Source organism: Triturus cristatus, chromosome 10 (genome assembly GCF_964204655.1).
Source record: "Triturus cristatus chromosome 10, aTriCri1.1, whole genome shotgun sequence".
Taxonomy (NCBI): domain Eukaryota; kingdom Metazoa; phylum Chordata; class Amphibia; order Caudata; family Salamandridae; genus Triturus; species Triturus cristatus.
The window spans coordinates 118,277,330-118,291,422 of NC_140593.1; the positions used below are offsets into that span (position 1 = coordinate 118,277,330).

Genomic DNA, 14,093 nt, shown 5'->3' on the forward strand with positions numbered 1-14,093 from the left:
AGACCCTCACATGCACTGCAATGTAAGGTATGATACCAGCAGTGAAAGGACACATCAACAAATCAAAACACTAGTGGGACCACAATGCACCTGGCTGTGTCAAACAGGAAAATAGGGAGGAAAGTTATTAAATCAGGAGCAAGGAAATGAGAGACAAGAAAGGCAACCAATCAGGTGACACAATCTCCACTCTATGGTTAGTCATATATTACAAACATTAGGTCTGGCCAACTGACTGCTAAAATTGTCTGGATCTGTGACCTAGATAAAAAGAGTTTATGTTTGGAAACATTTTTGTACTCATTCTGGCTTCTTTTGTTTCCTCTTTCACGTGCTTTTCGATTGCTGTTACTGCCAGTTAAAACCTGATGGTAACAGCGAATGCTAAAGTCAGGCGAGCACCATTGTGCACTTGGCTCAGTATGTGTAGCAGTACAAAAACGAGTGCACATTTGTTGGCCTTTTTCCACTGTCATACAGGTGGAAGCGACTCTGTTACTGGATACTTTAAAGACAGTAAAATATCAAATTATTCATACCGCATGACAGCAGTTTAATGTACTTTAATATGTTGCCCAATTAATAAATGTGCGAAGACAATCATATAACATTTGAAACACATATGTACTATTATACTAGTAACTTTCAGTACCAAGGAAGAGACTAGCACAATGTTCAAATACTAGAAATAAATAAGGAAAGAAAGAAAAAGTCAAGCTGCACAATGCATCCTTTTATATCTTCATTTAGCACAGTTGTTAGTGGTATTACCACATGAAGGGTGGGGTATTTATGGACCACCCATCATAGGGATCTCATAGATCGCATGGTAAAGTACTGCTGGGGTGTCTTCTTCCAGTGGCGTAAGAGGTCCTCTCTAATCTCCAGGAAAGTGGCTTCTGCGTGTCCTTGGTGAAAGATGCAGGACATGAGTTCCCCTGGTTACTTTTTTATGTCAACTTTTTGAAAAACTTGGCATTGTCCCATGGCCTTCAAGGAGAAGAGAAAAAACAGTACAAGGTGTTTTAACAGGACTTGTGGAGAAGTAAAGAAATGCTTCTTTGGTTTGAGTTAAGTTCTGGATAATTATTAGCATGTTATCACAAGCATTGGCATAGCCAATAGGTCTCGCCTTTGGGACTTTATAAGTGTTAACTAAATACTTATAACATCCCAAAAGCGAGACCTATTGGCTATGCAAAGCGGCCGTGCAAGTTAAAGTGATCGCGATCAAACATCAAAGAGGCCGTGCGCCGCGAAAGTGAAAGTAATCGCGCACATGCACTGTAGCTCTAGGCTGGCCTGTTAGCACTTTTTGGAGCCCTCTCAATAAGTCTCGCCAGACCAGCGCATGCGCTGGGTCAGGCGAGACCTAAAAAACGATAAGTGAGCCGCTCACTGCCATGCTTGGAACAGGCCCTATTCTAGATCGATGCGTGTGCACTGATCTCCTTGTAGATCTTGAGTAATTCCGCTGTGTGATTTCTTTCTTTCCCAATGCATAGTAGGACTTGTTGGTCCTCCATGCTGCTCTGTGATCTCCTCTCATGTGGTTGGTGATTGTTTTTTTTCTTTGGGTCCACTGGACTTTTACTGGAAGTTGGACCAATCTCTTCAAAGCTGCTTTGTTCCGGATTGAAACCATTGTTTTTTTGCATAACCTTCATTTTTTGATTTCATCAAACATATGGCAGCAATACAATTATGACAGAGTAATTTATAGGTTCGGCATAGGAAATGAGAACATACAGCAAACGATAATGCCAAGAAGTTCATACTCACTTATTACTATTGCATGCGTCCTCGCCCAGTTAGCGGTCTATTCACTCTCCGCTCACTCTCCTCCTCAGATACACTCACATCGGTCTCGGATTCGTGCACAGCATTCACGTCTATGCTGGGTTCAGAAATGCATAGCATTATTCCCACCACTCCCTGAGATCTTCCTCTAGTTTCTCTTCACTTCTGCTTAGTTTCATGTGCATCTCCTCAGCCAGTGTTGATTCCCGTATATGCCAGAGTTCTACCATAGGGGCATGTTGACCCATCCATGGTATTGCTACTCTGCGTCTAGCTAATACCAAAAGCAGCTGCATTCGCTTATATGCCATCTTGCGCCCCTTTCGTTTTTTAACATGGCCCAGCAAACAGTGTAATGGTAGTCTATCTATGTGAAAGACTGTACCCCTCCGTACATATGGCACCATCCGAGTCCAGAATGAGAATACCATAGGGCACCTCCACGGCAAGTGTAAGAAATGGGTGCCCCCCACACTACACTGTGGGCAATCATCGGACCGTGTTGAGGTGATGCGGCAGAGTCTCTCAGGTGTTGTGTATGTCTGATGCAAAAAATTGTAATGCACCAACTTGAGGCAGACATTGCAGGATACCATCCATGTGAGACCACTGACTGCGGTCCATGTAGTGTCCTCTAATGGAGTGCCTAGGTCTACATCCCATGCGGCTCGTGCTTTAGGCGGGGACCAATCATGTCCTGCCTCATTGTTCTATACAACAGGGTTATCAAATGTTGTCCTGAGTCACAGGTTATTAATATGTCCAGTGTGTGGGTGGTCTGCGGGATAGCAGGGTATTCGGGCCACGTTATTTTTAATATTTCAGTCAATCCAGCGTAGTGTAAGTAGTGCCCCTGTCCCAATGCAAAATCCCCACAAGCTGGTTCGTATGTGATAAAAGTTTCACTAGGGTATCAATCACCCATCACCTCACAACTACCGTCCCTTCACGCCTGAAAAGACCTATGAGCCATCCTCAGCTGTATCGGTGCCTGTATCCATACGGGGAGTTCCCGTTGGAATGGGGAGTGTTTCAAGACCTGCTCCATGTACAGCTGCCAGATATGTGCAGTGTATCGCACTATGTAGGGTCTATCCCCAGTAAACCCCAGCTCCCTCCATCAAGGCCACAGGCAATCGGTCCGCGGGCATTAGTGCCGTCAATAAACGTTTGCTCCCAATTGTCCCCCGTTGTCAAGCCACGGAGCCACATCTTGAAAGTGTGCTGCGTAATAGCATAAGTCCAGTCTTGGTACCTCCAGCCCTCCCTCTTCGTACCGCCAAAACAGAGTGTGCAAAGCCACTCTGCTTCGGCGATCAGCCCAAAGTAAGGAGGTAATTGCAGAGTTCAGTTGTTTGAAAACTGCCTTGGGAATAGGTCATAGTGAGTTTTGCAGTATGTACAGGCAGCGGGGCAATACAACCTTGTTGGACACCGCCAATATATTCATCAATGAGAGCGGGAGCGTATTGCAGAAGGCCACCGACCTCCACAGTGTGGTAATGAATCTTTCGATGTTAAGGTGTAGCAGTTGAGCATTTGTGTTCTTCACTTCTATGACCAAATAGCGGAAGTGTGCCAGTTCCCACCGCAGACCAAGACAAGGGAGGTGGTGTAATGGCTTAGCGACCAAGCTCGCCAGGCGGAAAATTATGGACTTAGTGCGGCCCCTGCGATAGTTCCCCAAAGTCATCAAGGAGCCTTAACAATTTAGGCAGTGCCATGCAAGATGAGGCTATATGAAAATGAGCATCGTCGGTGTATAATGAGATCACATGTGTAACACCACTCATGCGGATGCCCCAATTTGAGGGCTCCTAGCTCGTCCAGACAGTCAGCCGTTCTATCGCCAAGGCGAATAACAGTGGTGACAGTAGGCACAGCTGTCGCATTCCCTGCCTCAAGTCCACGCCCCTGAAGGACTTCAGCCCACACGTACCTTGGCACTGGGGCTCATATAGAGTAGTTAGACCCAGAGCCGAAACTGTGGCCCCTACACCCACAGCCCGCAGTACCTCCAATAAGTAGCTCCAATCGACAGTATTGAAAGCCTTTTCTAGATCAATCAATAACAGGGCCAACTCCTCATCCCTGCATCGCACTTCTTTCAGTTTATGGACCAGGCACCACAGATTCCTGCCAGTTTTTCGGCTGGGAATGAATCCACACTGATCCTCATGCACCATGTGGGTCATATGGGGCACCAGGCGATTAGCCAACAATTTACATAGTACTTTTATATCCGCATTAAACATGGTAAGCGGTCGGTATGCTTCTGGATTCAATTCATTGCCACCTGATTTCACAAACATGCATATTTCCACCTCCCTCATGTATGGCGGTAAAATGCATTTTTTGCATGCCTCCATTAACACCTACAGGAGGCCTGGCACCACTATTGCCGAGAACACTTGGTAAAACTCAGAAGTGAATCCATCTCCCCCTGGCGCCTATGCTGTCAGGAAGGTCTTCTGTGCCTCGGGTAATTCTTCTAAGGTTAACTGGGCATCTAGTGCCTCCACTTACAGTGGCTCCATCGGCAATAGTCACAGGCCCTCCAGAAACGGTACATAGCGATCCGCCTTAATAGTGGGATCCACTGTGTACTCATGTTGGAGTTACCGTTTAAACTCCTCTACTGTAACGGTCCTAGGGGTAAGTCTGATACCTTCAGGCGTTATCAGATGTGTAGTCTGGGGCGGGGCCTGTTCCTTTTGCAGTATCCATGCTAGTAGGCGACCAGCATTATCCCCCTATCTATGCAGGTGTTGTCTATATTGCCAAAGTGTATATTTATCTAGTCTGTCCCAGATTTCACTGATGCGTCTTCACGCTGACTGCTCCCAGTCATCAATGTCCGAGTGCAACGGTCCCTCTGCCAGTAACGTGGCCAGAGCTTTCTCTTCCCCACAGAGTTTCTGCTGGAGCTGCCTGCGAACTTGCACGTCAATCCCATGTATGTACTCCTTAACACTACCATCAGAGCCTCCCATTCTGTAGCCCTACCAGTTGTTGCTTCCCAGTTGTAGGTCATATACTCGGACAACTCCTCCCTTCCAACCAGATCATCCAGAATATCAGCAGACATCCTCCAGGTGTGGAGTCTTGCTCAGGCCGACCCCAATTCACAACATAGCTGACCTGGGACTGGTTGGACAAAAAATGTGCTGAGTGTCACTACGATGTTCTCAACTCTGGGTAGCCCTGCCACCAGAATCCTGTCCAGCCTACTGTGAGTGTTGTGTGTGGGTGAATAGCAGGTGTATATCATTTGCATTGGATGGCTCAGTCGTCATACATCATGTATGCCCATGTCTCGCATTTCCCCATGGTGTTTGTTCATCATCAAGGGTTCAGTGCTGGTCTGAGTGGGAGGCTATTCAATTTGGCATCTGATATACAGTTAAAGTCTCCCAACCACAGGAGGGGCACATATATCTCTTGTGTTATCAAATTCTGAATGTTCTGATTAAACGTTGGGTCATCAGTATTTGGGGCGTAGGGATTTAATATAGTCAATTCACGCCCATCCAGGGTCCCCCTGAGAAGTACAGAGTGGCCACCTCGTCAGTCTCCAGATATGTTAAGGCGAAGGGTACTCCAGGTGCCACCCATATTACCCACATTGGTCGAGAAGGAGGAGAGAAATATCTTTCCCCACCATTTCTTAGCTAATCTGGTGGCTCCCACATCATCAAGGTGCATTTCCTGCAGGCATGCTATAGAAATGTGATGTCTCTTTAAAAAGGCGAGTACACTGTATCTCTTAGTGTACGTTCCTAACCCCATGACATTCCAGGTTAGGAACTTAAGGTCAGCCCCTATCACGGTACGGTGCATGTATTAGATATTGCTCATTCCCGTGCCTTCCCCTTGGGTCCTGTGATTCCTGCAAACTACAGGTCTCAACCACATAAAACATAACCAACTCCTCCCAAACGACAGACAAATATAGTGCAACCATCAACTCCCACCCCATGCTTGTGCCAGGACATGCACAGTCTCCTCATCAGTCCAACAAGGACCGATCAACCGCCCAGCACCAGACGGGTCTCCGACGGGTCCCGATCCATCACATAGACCATTCTAATCCACTCATGAAACAGCACAGCATCAAACATAGTAGAATCATACACCACGAACGGTAAGCACATCTCATACCAGCACCCTCAATACCATCAGACAGTCCTCTATTGCCAATAATATTATCATTCACATATTCAATGACCCGGCCACACACAGGCACTACATGATAAGAATAACAAGAAGTTCACTATTGTGACATTCTCACATATCATCGTTTTCAGGTGCAGGAGCAACCAAAGTGTCTGGGACAAAATCGACTATCGGGCTCGGAGTCCTTGATACGTCCCCAGTGACTGCTAGAGATGGTGTTGCATCCTGCTCAGGCCCCTGCATTTCCATGGACCCAAGTTGCATAGGGCCATCTCCACTGACCGTAATCCTCCGCTCCCCCCGGCGGGACTGTGTTCAGATCTTCTGCGGATAGACTGCGTCAACGATTCTCCCTCCAGGCACGGGAGCCCTAGCCACGGTAGTGGCTGCATGCTTCGTGGTATGGCAGTGCATCTCTGCTGATCTCAAGCCATTCCCACAGTTGCACAGGGGTCTCAAAAAAGTGTGCTCTACCCTGTGCCAGAACTTTCAGCTTAGCAGGATACTGTAGCATGTATTGGAGATGTAATGCCCGCAACTTCTGCTTAACTCCAAGGAATGACTTATGCAGGTCCTGCACCTGCTTGGTGTAGTCAGGGTAAATGGTGATCTTACTGTCACCAATGCTAGGGGCCTGGCGCTCACGAGCTGCCCATAGTATACAGTCTCTATCGCAATAATTAAGAATCTCGGCTGTTATGGCCTTCGGCTGGGATCTTGGCAGCCGTGGTGGCACAAGTGCCATGTTTGCTCTTTCCACAATGAAGAAATCTAAAGGCCCTGTGGACGCAATTAGGTGCGGATCCATTTCTCCAGGAACTGTTCTGCGGACCTCTCCTCCACCCGTTCCGGGAATCGTAAGATGCGAATATTGCTGCGTCAGGCTCGGCCTTCCGTGTCCTCTGCTCGATGCTCCAGGCCCTTAGTGGTCACGGCCATCTGGGCCATCTTTTGTTTGAGAGTAGCCACCACACCCTTCAGCTCCATGATGTCTCCCTCTGCAGTTGTTACTTTATCCGCTACTTTTTGTAATTCAGCATGCAGCAGATTGCCGTCTATCGACACAGTTTCAATTTGGTGTTCCAATGCCATTTTGGAGCACTGTATGGTCGCCAGCAGGTCTGCACAAGAAGGCTCACCACTGTCATCGGCCTCCCTCTCACCTTCAGAGCTTGTTAGCCTAGTTATTCGCTGGAGGGTGGCACGGTGTGTTGTACTAGGCTATGGATTTAGCTGCTGCAGAGTGGACCGCTTTGTCCTTACCCATAATGTGATGGGCCAGGGCTATTGTCGCTCCAAATATCTGTCCCAGGGGCAATTTTGCAAGATGGGTAGGAGTACACACTAACCTATGGTAACTTGCGTGCCTGAGCTCGAGTAGGCTGTAGTGTGTTGCCCCACACTTGCTACTGTGCCACCATCAGGTCGTTCACTCCACGTTCTCTATATGTGGGGCTCCTGGAGCCCTCTAGGTAGAATGCCCGTATGGCTCTGTGTGTACCGCCAAGGTTCCCTGACTCATCCGCTAGGTCCAACGTACGACAGGCCCAGGTGAGGGCCTCAGTTTCCAGTGGTGGTCCCAGTGGGGGGCTGACTCCAGTCATTGCAGGGTGGTACGGGCAATTCCTAAGGGAGGCCGGGCCTACTCAGTAGGTCCTGGGATCCCCCTAGCTCCCAGATATGTCGGGGGTTGATGGCAGTGACCTTCAGACTCCACCCAATGTCGTCGATGGGCACTCTATACTGGGGGACTCCAGTGCTTCGTCAGGGGCATGGCAGGTGCTATCTCGCCAGCAAAGCTCGGTGGGGCAACCCAGCCCAGTCTCATGGGCCATCCAGGGATCGCGCAGCTCCCCATTTTCACCTTCTATTGCATTTCTGAAGTGTGTTTGGGCCGACACTCCACTCTATGGGCCAGCGAGGGTGCATCCGACTGGCACCACACCCATCAGGAATGACTCGTTGTTCAAGGCTCCAACACTTCGCAACTCACCGTTTTTCACTGCTCCATGTGCACCGAGAACACTCCCAGCGGGACAATTCAATCCCGGCCATGAGACGCTCGTAGCTGGTAGCTGACAACCCCGGTTGAGTTGCGGCAAGTCCAGGGGCCCGTCCCATTTCCAGGCGGGATGGTCAGTAAGCACGATCGGCTCCCACCGCCGCAGCAGCACACCGGGCAGCCAACCGCCCGATGTCCACCGCGGTGCACACACCAGACGGCCCTCTCCCCACCTCGCACAGCAATGATTTTTCAGGCTGTTCAGCAGAGTCCGGGAGCGCACCTTCAGCCACCGACCTGTTCAACTTCGACCACGCTTGACTCACTCCTCACAGTGCTCTGAGCTGCCGGGCAGACACAGAGCCATGCGGGATCTCTTCAGGGCTATGTGCTGCGGCAGCGTTCAGCAGCGATGGCCGGGTCCCCCGCCTCAGCCGGGGTCAGTGATCTGCCAATCCTCTACAAATGCACCTGACTTTTGAACATTATCATCGGCCGATTGACATCTGCTGCCCGTGGGCGTTAGTTAACACTGCTGGTTGCCTTCTTCTGGCAGGATTAGGCAGGATTACTCAATAGGTCCAGCCGGGAGCTCAAGGGCTCAAATCCTGTCAGCCATGTTCCCAGGCCACGCCCCCGATTGAAACCATTGTTGCCCTTCTTAGGTTTTGGTTGTCATTTCTTTAGTTTCAGTCAATGGAAATCTTTGTTTGTAGGACATCTAGGATCTGTTCTTGGTCATTTACTGGTGGTTCAGTGTTGTGTACCATGTTGAATACATTCTGGGGTTGCAACTTAGAGATGCTTTTAAGGGTTGTGACTTGGTAGGATTTTTTTATTACTGGCTGGATTGAGAAAATGGGTTCCTTAAAGAGGGCAAGATATGCATTACTGTCCCACTGTCCTGCAAGGCATTGGCCAATGTTGCTGACAAGGCTGTCACACACCCTCCTGACTCTCCAAGGAGTGGCCATCTTAGGTGAGCAAACCCCTTAATAGGGAGACCCTAGCCATGCACTATCCCCAGACCTTAGAGCTAAAAAACAAGTTAAAAAGGTCTGTGATGGGTTTCATGGCTGCCCAGTCGGGATGGCTGGTGGTGGCAATAGTGTGGAAGGAACCATCCCTTATTTGGAGCCCCTCCGAAGCTCCTTTTGAGAGCATTAGGACCACCGCAATAGGGCCAGGAACACTGCCTTCCTTTGTACTCTAAATGAAGTGGGGGAACCAGAAGTGAGTATATGAAGCTTCTGTCCCATGGGCCTCATGACATGGAACCTGAGACTAGGGCCAGTAAGAGCAGTACCAGATAGCCACTGATTCTACTGGTGACCCCTCATCCATGAGTGTACCTCTATTATGATTAACGCTTCAAGTTTAGGAAAACAGAATGTCTCCTAACGTACAACATAAAGTGTTGCTATTGCCTTATGCAAGAAAGCAGTCTGCATTCCTCTAAGAGGACGTGTAGAGAGATCTCTGGCAGAGGGGGCTGTGAGTACCAGTGAGTTGTGTCTCAATGATTTCCTTACCATGGGTATTTTCAAAAAACGTATGCTTCTATAATGTGGCTTACAGTACGTCTATGTGGCTACGATGCATGTGCGTGAACCTTAATGTAAGCAATACTATTGAAAGGTATAACCACTTTCCACCATAAGCACTGACTACCAAGCCAGAAGGAAGGACAGAATGATTAAGAGCGTGGATGCCGAGAGGAGATGGCTATATATTTGTTAATGGTTTCGCTTCCAGATAGATATAACAGTGATGCATCAGAATATGGTATCAAGAAATATCATCTTTCTTAAATATTGTGCTATAAATATATTGTAAAAAAATGATGTCTGTTCTTAACTTCAATCGGTCGATATTCTGACAAAAATATTCTGTTCCCACATCAGCTGTTAGAGGGACAGAATAGGATGAGTTCACTGGAAAAATAAATGTAGTTTTCTCCACAGACGACTGACAGACAATGAAGGGCATCTCCGAGCTCTTGCTCTGCTGAAACAATCAGCGCCAATCCAGCTCCAACATCTAAGCTGAAAGAATGACTTGTTTAATTCAACAAAGATCAAAAAGTGCATAGCGCGGAGTATTGGGCAGGAGCCATCAAAGCGGGGCTGTCAGTGAGTCTAATACAGACTACCTGGGGTGAAAAATGAAAACAAATACTGTGAAATGAATTGAAATTACCGATCCCCTGGGACTGAGGACATTATTGAAGCTATGACACAGAAGGATATTTTTAACCTCATATTAAGTGATAAAGTATGACAGAACATTGCAGTTTAAATCCTCTATTATTGCATTAGGGCAGGGGCTGCAGAGCTGCAGGTGCTGAGAAGCAGCTGCCTAAGATGTTAAGGAGGGTACCTTCAAATGCATTAAGAGGCTAACTAGACATGCACTTATGTGCTGCGGTTCTTAAAACAAAATGTACTAAAAGAATATACTGCATATATGTTAAAATGATAACTCCCTGTTTTCCCTGAGGGTTTTCTGCCTATTTGAACTGGTGCTCAGTGCAGGAGCGGGGCAGTGTCCTCCGTGTGCATATCAGTTCCTTCTGTCATCGGAGCACACAAGAGCACCATCACACAAGGACATCCGGATGGTGGTAAACGTAAATAATTGTGCACATATAAAAACACAGAAGGGCCTGTGCACAAACTTCATATTGTATTTCGCCGCAAACACGGTCGTAATTCGCGGTATGAAGATGCTGCTGTGAAGGGAGGATCTGTATAAAGGGATTCACGTCAAACTCTGACAGAAATAACAGGAATTGGGTGAGTATGCACAACTTGAAGCTGGTGGTCCGTCTCGTCGGAAAGCTGACTCGTAATACAGACCGTGGTGCAACTTCTCTGTACCACCCTATGACAGCTGTTTTTCCCCGACCACGACCCCGGCAGTTTGCTGGCGATGTCAGCGGTTCAGCTGCGTTCTTTGCAAAGCCAATCCGCGCATCTCCTAATATGGCGTTTGGACCGCCAAGCTCGTGGCGGTCAGACCAGGGTATAGCGATCCATGGACTACTGAACTCGTAATAAGTCTCTAATTTATTTGCCCATAATCACAAGATGTTGAGCTGGCACCGAGACTTGAACCCAGTTTCCCAGTTCCAAAGTCGGTAACTCTGGCTGTTATGCCACATCCTCTCCAACCTGCCCCATTGAGTAGCCGTGAATGCTTGCTGCATGTGCCTGAGGGTTTTACTGGCCTAAGAGCTTATCCCCATTGGACAGAGTCCGTAGGGTCCGGGATCTTTCAGCCCCAATCTTGGAAGTCTGCCTGGGATGTTGTATTTGATTTTACAGTGAGAGATGCGCACACTAACAGTTGGAGTAGATTCACTGTCAGTTCACCATGGACATATCAATTAGAGGGTCTCATTCTCAAGTGTTCTTTCAAAACTAAAGATCAGTAGCGGCTCGTAGGGAACGAGAGTGGAGGGCGGGGTGGATGGGGGGGGGGGGGCGGGGGTACAAAATACCAGCAAAAAAAAATCACTTACCTCCTCGCCGCATCTTCCCTCCGTCATCCCTCGTTGTCTCTGATGACCGGAACCAGGAAGCACCCGGCTCCCCATAGCCAATCAGCTTTGTGATAGGTCTGAGCGCCACGGCTCGGCGCTCCGACAGGGAATGGGAGCCTGGGCATGTTCCTCACCAGGCTGTGTAATGCAGCCTGGTGGGGAGCATGCAAAGTGAGCATGTCTGTTTGGCCGGCCCAAGATTACGGCCAAACAGACAGTCATGCACACTTGAAGTGTGCAAACCACCCCTGTGCCACCAGCCCCTCCCCGCCCTAACTGGGCCACGAGCCTACGAAAAATTAAATGATGACTCCGCCCCCTTCAGGCCACGCCCCCTGCTGGCTATACTTAAACCGCTGACTCCCAGCGGCAACGAACAAACCTTTGACCCAGTCCTGAGGCGGAAGCCGGGAGCTGGAGGTACTCGAAAAATTTTAAAATTGAAAAATCCCACTATTTCCTTGCTTTGTGTGGTGTCACTGTTTTCTGTGTTTTTTAAAGATTACAACACTCACCTAAGCGCCTCATTGCATCAGCGCACAGCTGCCCTTGAGCTGACGCGCCCACCTCGCGCTTCTCAGCTGCTGCCAATCTCCCAGGCGTGCGCGCTGACTCCGCCCCCTTCAGGCCACACCCCCTCCCTTCCTTGATATGTGCCTGTATAGGAAGCACAGCGGACGAGCGCAGCGGGAGCGCCGTTTGCGCGCCGAAGGCGCGCCTAAGGCAAGCCCGTCTGCGCCCGTCATCGCCAAGTCATCGCCTCTCGCCAGACCCCCTGGCCAAATATCATCACCATTCCTTGCCTATGACAGTAAGACGCTTCATAGCTGGAACCCCGGAAGATCCTGCGTAAACATTACAGGTAAGCCTGGTCTTACCTGCCTACAATGCCAAACCTGCAGTTTCTCCACCACCAAACCCCACGCCGTCCGACAGTTTTTAGGTCCGGACATAACCACCTCCATCACGATACTCCACCTCAATGTCAGATCACTAGTTAAACACCACCTAGAGGTTAACACTCTAATACTGGATGAAAATCCAGATATCCTCTTCCTCTGCGAAACATGGCTTCGCGATGGCACCTCCACCATTCCCAATCTTACTCTACCAGACGACTACCGGATGTCGGCCATTAACAGAGAGGGCAGAGGAGGCGGTCTCGCTATAATCCACAAAAAAACGCTCTCTTGTTCTTTTGTCAGGGAAAATCTGGTAGACTCTGAATGCGCCAACTTCAAAATTACCATAACTCCCAACTTCACCGTGTCGGGTCTCTACATCTACCGCCCACCTGGCCCCTCTTCAAAATTCACTGAGGCCCTCCTTGACTCAACAACCTCTTTAATCACCAAAAACCCCAATTTCACCATTCTGGGAGACCTTAATCTCCACTTTGATCTACTTAATGACTCCACGATCAAAACACTCCTTGCAGATCTCTCTGCACTGCAACTCAACCCCTTCATCTCCACTTCAACTCACTCAGCCGGCCACATCCTAGACCCAGTCTTCTCCAACTTAGAAGAACTCACCTCAGAGCCACCCCTTCCTATGGGATGGACAGATCATTCCCTTATTAAATTAGCCATTCCGGTCAACAAAAGCAGGCACAACACGGCACCGATCAGCCGTTTAAAAAGACCGTGGCATAAACTGTCTCATGATGACCTACACAAGACATTAGGGGATTTTCACCCTGACCCTAACACTGACATCAACACTAACTACAGCTCGTTTCACGAGTGGATTACGGGCGGACTAGACAGTCTTATCCCTGCTAAATGGACAAAAGGTCGTAACTCGCCATCGAACCCCTGGTACAACGACACACTCAAAAATCTACGAAAAGAGTGTAAAAAGGCAGAACGCCTTTGGCGTAGGGAATACAATAAAGAAGACAAAACTAAATACCTTCTGCTACAAAAAACGTATCATAAAGCCATCCGTGCTGCACGGACCGCCTTCTACGCCGACAAAATTGAAACTAGTCCCACCCCCGCGAAAGAAATTTTCAAACTCGTACAAGAACTACAGAGCAGCAAAACACCCCCCCCTATGATCTCCTCTGAGCAACAGTGCGAAGAACTTGCTAAGTTCTTCGTTGACAAAGTGCAGAAAATCTACACCTCCTTCCCCCAGCATGACCCTAATACCATCAGCTATCCCTCCGCTTCTCTTAGCTACTCGACCTTGACCTACATCCCAGAAATCTCCAAAGACACTCTTATTAAACTTTGCAATAAAGTCAAGTCTGGCTCCCCCGCAGACCCTATGCGCCCGGCTCAATTCCTAGATTCAATCAACTTCTTCCTACCAGCGTTAACCGCCATCCTGAACCTCTCCTTTACTTCAGCGTGTGTACCATCTGCCTGGAAGCAAGCGTGGGTTTCGCCTATCATCAAGAAACCCACCCTAGATCCATCTAAACCGGAGAACTTTCGTCCAATCTCCCTGCTTCCATGGCTCTCCAAACTCGCTGAAGCGCATGTTAACAGCGCTCTATCCCAACATATGGTCAAAAACAACATTCTGGACCCATCACAAAATGGGTTCAGACCAGGCCATAGC

The 14,093-nt window shown here is 48.6% G+C and overlaps 1 long non-coding RNA gene across 1 annotated transcript in view; it reads right to left on the reverse strand.

Moving 5' to 3' along the window:
- Positions 1-548: 548 nt before the first annotated feature.
- The window catches only part of LOC146788985 (uncharacterized), a 46,549-nt gene continuing 33,004 nt past the window's right edge, over positions 549-14,093 (reverse strand). Inside the window, exon 3 of the long non-coding RNA XR_014969736.1 lies at positions 549-990. This is a non-coding gene — a long non-coding RNA (uncharacterized LOC146788985). The remainder of the gene's footprint in view (positions 991-14,093) is intronic.